The sequence below is a fragment of the Sinocyclocheilus rhinocerous genome, unplaced genomic scaffold, assembly GCF_001515625.1.
Source record: "Sinocyclocheilus rhinocerous isolate Xijiao unplaced genomic scaffold, SAMN03320098_v1.1 scaffold655, whole genome shotgun sequence".
NCBI classification, from domain to species: Eukaryota; Metazoa; Chordata; class Actinopteri; order Cypriniformes; family Cyprinidae; genus Sinocyclocheilus; species Sinocyclocheilus rhinocerous.
Window position 1 is genome coordinate 168,260 of NW_015646377.1, and position 5,131 is coordinate 173,390.

Below are 5,131 nucleotides of genomic sequence, written 5' to 3' on the forward strand. Positions count from 1 at the left end.
TTTTTTTTTTTTTTTTTTGGTTTTTTTTTACATTTAAGTAAAATAAAAAAATTTTGATTTTACTTTTCAGATTGAAAAACATATGTGACAATATTTTATGAAAGAAAAAAAACAAGTTTTAGTGACAACTTGTGTGGCATTTCTGCAAATGTATGTGGCATTATTGCAAAATAGCACTTCAAAATACCTCAAACAACAAAAACAAATTCTAACCTTAAATACTGTTTTTAATGTATTTTATAATGTTTCAGCATATATTTACAAAATATATATCAGAAAAGTTGTGAGAGTAGCAGTTAGCCACTTCCCACATAGCAATTGTCTTCTGGCCCAGCTCTGGGCCAAACAAGCAGTTACACTCGGCCCACATGCAGCAAAGAATTACGGCCCTAGTTTGGCCCAGATCTGGACTACAGACATGAGCCATAACTGGCCCAAATCTCAGCCATAGTAATTTATAACCAGAGGTGTAAAATCCAGAGGTCAGAAAGTAAAAGTTCTGGAGGAGATAATGGCTATTATATATGATGAGGACGTCATCATGAGCAGGTCTGATCACAATCAAAATAACTTTTTTCATTTACATGATTAGGTTTCGCATAATTAACACAGTGAAACTACAGCATGCAAGCAATGTATTGCTCTATTAGTTATTGTGAACAAATTTTTAATCCATGTGACATGACATAACAAAAATATTAGAACTGTTTAGACACACAGACATCAAGAACCAGCATATGAATCTCAACAATGGTTACAAACAACAAAGTGTTTCATGCTGCAATGCATGCTGGATAACACCATAGTAAAAACTCCCATCATGCACTGCAGTATGAAAAATTATTGTCACCACTGTTGAGGATCATATGATAAGTGTTCATGTCTAAAAGCCTGAGCCAATTTATTTCTCATTTTTTCAATATTGAAGCATTACGGTGCCATTTTTTAATCAGATTCTTTTTGCTCTTCAGTAACAGCTGAATGTCCATCAATAAACCCTTCAGATAATGTTCTTCAATAAACCTGAGATCACTTCCTGATGTTCGTTAATCATGAGTTACAGACTGTAAGCAAGCTCATCTGCTACTTCAAGGTTTGATTCAGCAATGCACAAAGATTTGCTGTGACACAATATTGCAATTGCTTAGAAGCAGATTACTTTGAATTCCTAAAAGAGTCAAGAGACAAACTAAAGCAAACACTGACCACAATTATGGTGTCAGCGTGTTTTTTTTTTTTCTTGACCAACAAAACATCAACATCTAAACCTCTGTTAATTCTCAGTAAGAGATTCTGCAGACATAAAATAAAGTCAGTCTGGTTAGTAATGAGTGGAGCTGGTGATGCTGTTTGTGGAGTTGTTTAATCAGATCTTGAGAGATTTTTTTTTTCTTTTCAATTGATTTCATCCAAGGCTGTGGCTGAAGTCAGGTGTAGTTCTTGTGTTTCTCTTTTCTTCAATGATGTTGATTGTTAACAGCAGGTGTTCATCACTAATGCACAATCATCATTTAATTAGTCACTTAATTATCTCATTAACTTTAACTCTTTGAGGACTTGGGATATGACTTGAAGACTTGCTTGTGACTTGAAAGGAATGACTTGGTCTCCTGGCTGAAAAACTGTGCTAATTAGCAAATCCAAGTAATTGGAACAAAATACTGTGGAGGACTTTTACTTCTGAACCTGGATTTTACACCTCTGCTTATAACCAGCCCTGAACTGGGCCAGAACAAGTTTTAATAGTGCTACCCAATCTCAGCCTTCAGTAAACCACATAGAGACCAGCCTTTAACCAGAAACCCCAAAACTGAGCCATAAAAAAGCCCAAAAAACAACAACAACTCAGCCACGGCTCCATCGATAGGCAGTAAAACACACAGCTACACCTTTAGACAATTAAGCATCTGTGATTCACACTTCTTTAGATTGTGAGGGAAAGAGTTTCTGGCTCAGCTGGGACTCGAACCAGAGATCTTCTTGCTGTGAGGAGACAGGCAGTGTTTGCATTAGTTGGGATCTTGGTCCCTGTACTTTTTGTGTTAGCATATACAAAAGCATTTTTTTGCCAATAAACTGAAGGCACAAAGCAAATCTATCAAGGACGTTCAAAAATAACTTCTCTGTCTGTGGTCAAAGTGACGACATCCAGTCTTGCTCAACATCTGTTTCAAAATTCTTCAGAAAATGTTTTCAGCTAGAAACAGCCACTATAAAAACAATTGTATTTCTATTTGACATACCTGAACATCTCTTCAATACTAATACACACAAAAGCAAGTGAAACTGTAAATAATTCCTACTGTCTGTCAATAAATATGCTATTTACTGATCAATCAAAGTGGTGGACAACCACAACAACAAAAAATATGACATATTCATTTCCTATTGTTTAAGCATTTTGGGCTTAATTGTAAATAAATTAATTTGTTATTGATTGATTTATTGTGTTGGGCAATTATTGGACTCCCTCTTGAATGTTTCCCTTTGTTTACTAATCAAAATATATCAACAGTAGTGGCTGCCATAAATTTAGGTAGGCAGATGAAGGATAGGTAGTCTGTCTAATGTTGTTTTAATAAAAACGATACATGCAAAGAAAGCTAATCTGCCCCAGTGTCTCTCAATTAGAGTGCTCTGCAGTTCCATTCTTCTCCACAGATTAATATCTGAAAAATGTGGGGCGCTGTAGAGCTGGGGAGGACACAGGAATCATTTTGATTATTTCAATCAGAGACATACTGTATGTTGAGTCAGTGTAGGTGGTCTGTGATTCATGCAGAGGTTGGGATTCTGGATGAGGTCATTTCTTGTCCCACCCACCTCTACTGCCCACCACTTCATGTCACTTCTCTTTTTGCCAGTAAACCGAAGTTGGAAAAAAAAAGGATGTTAAAGAATAACTTGTCTGTCTGTGGTCAAAGTGATGATAAATAATAATCTTACTCAAAATATGTTTCAAATTCTTCAGAATTTAATTTTTTTTCCCCCAGGGAAAACCCAGTTGTTTTATTTATATTTGAACATCTCTTCTATCCTGCTACATGCAAAAAACAAAGTGAAACTAAAAATGGCCTACTATATGGTGATAAATCTGTGATTCACTGACCAATCAATGTGGTGGACAGATTTTTTTAAGCATTTTTGGTTTAATTATCAGAGCAGGGACTTTCAAGTCACAAGCAAGTCTTCAAGTCATATCCCAAGTCCTCAAAGAGTTAAAGTTAATGAGATAATTAAGTGACTAATTAAATGATGATTGTGCATTAGTGATGAACACCTGCTGTTATTGAGAATTACAGAGGATCATATGTTGATGTTTTATTGGTTAAAATGATGGCACCATCATGGAGATCAGTGTTACTCCTGTGTTAGTGCTCTCTCTGTAATAGTGCAATAGTTTGTAAATGTTGAAAAGTAGTGAGATCAGTGCTATGCAGCGTTTAGTTGTTCTTGTATGGTGAGATATTCATCATGAGCTGACCCTTAATGCAATCAAATTAAGTGATTTTTTTGTTTTGTTTTTTCACATACGTTCCTGTATTTTTCATAATCAACACTATGAAACTACAGCATACAAACTAAGTGCTACTCTAATAGTTACAGTCAATGAACTGTTGTCTTTCTTTAGCAATTTCGGCGTGTTACAGTGGCATTTTTAATTAGAGGGATTTTTTCTTTTTCTGTTCAGAAGTCGTTGCATGGCAGTCAATAAACAAAAGAGCGACTACATCATGATGTTCATTCATCATGATTCATTAGAAAGTGTAAGTTCATCTTCTACTTCAAGGTTTGATTCGGCAATGCACAAATGTTTGCTGTGTAACAACATTGTAATTGCTCAGAAGCAAATTACTTTGAATTAGTAAAAGGGTCAAGAGTCTACCTAAAGCAAACCTTGACCACAATTATTAATGGTGGCATTGTGTGTGTTTTTTTCAGTTGATTTCATCCAAGGCTGTGGTTAAAGTCAGATGTAGTGCTTGTGTTTCTCTTTTCTTCAGTGATGTTGATTGTTAACATTATTCTGGAACCTTCTTTTGTGCTCTATTCAGAATCTAAACTACTTCCATCTGCAGAGGTGTAAAATCCAGGTTCAGAAAGTAAAAGGTCTCCACAGTATTTTGTTCCAATCACCTGGATTTGCTAATTAGTAAAGTAATTTTTTTTCAGCCAGGAGGTCAGATGTGGAACCAAGTCATTCCTTTCAAGTCACAAGTAAGTCTAGAGTAAAATCCCAAGTCCTCAAAGAGTTAAAGTTAATGAGATAATTAAGTTATTAATTAAACGATGATTGTGCATTAGTAATGAACACCTGCTGTTAACAAGCAGCATCATCGAAGAAAAGAGAAACACAAGAACTACAACTAACTTCAGCCACAGTCAAAAACAAAATCAACTGAAGGAATTTAAAAAAAAAAAACTAAAATCTCTCAAAATCTGATTAGTTACTTAATTATCTCTTTAACTTTAACTCTTTGAGGACTTGGGATATGACTTGAAGACTTGCTTGTGACTTGAAAGTCCCTGCTCTGATAATTATAAATAAATGCCATTGGATCATGGTGTGCTGTCTATAGTTGCTTGTGTGGGCAGCACCCACGAAAGAGGAAGAAACATTTCTCTCTGCATGGTCTTTTTAAAACAAGCCATGTTAATAATGTGAAATCAGTATAACGCTTGCTGGAGGTCAGACTCACCAGAGCACGGTAAGAGTTAATAATGTGATTATTATGTGAATATTGTAGATTATGTGTGTGAATATATGGTTAATATGTGAATATAGTCCAGTTAATACTGTTGTACAACACACTGACTTATTCAATAGGAAATATTCTTACTGAAAACTTCTTCATGGAGATATTTTTGGTTAAATATTTTTTCTTTTTCTTTTGAAGCTAAAGATTGTGTGTTATTGTAGTGATGTCAGTCAGAATGGCTCCTCCTTTTGCTCTGGTGTTTCTGCTCATGATTCATGGTAAGTCATCGGATCATTAACAAATGTTACATAGTTGCTTATTAAATAAACTTGTTCTTTGTTACTTACTTTAGCTGGGGGTCTGCCAATCATGGACTCCCTGTTGAATCATCGTAGATTTATATATATATATATATATATATATATATATTA

At 34.9% G+C, this 5,131-nt stretch overlaps 1 protein-coding gene and 1 long non-coding RNA gene across 2 annotated transcripts in view; both read left to right on the plus strand.

Moving 5' to 3' along the window:
- LOC107707717 (B-cell receptor CD22-like) overlaps positions 1-5,131 on the plus strand; it is a 65,027-nt gene that overhangs the window by 40,095 nt on the left and 19,801 nt on the right. The gene's annotated exons all lie outside the window — the stretch shown is intronic.
- LOC107707719 (uncharacterized) overlaps positions 4,610-5,131 on the plus strand; it is a 9,126-nt gene continuing 8,604 nt past the window's right edge. The window contains exons 1-2 of the long non-coding RNA XR_001636288.1: positions 4,610-4,709; positions 4,899-4,978. This is a non-coding gene — a long non-coding RNA (uncharacterized LOC107707719). The remainder of the gene's footprint in view (positions 4,710-4,898; positions 4,979-5,131) is intronic.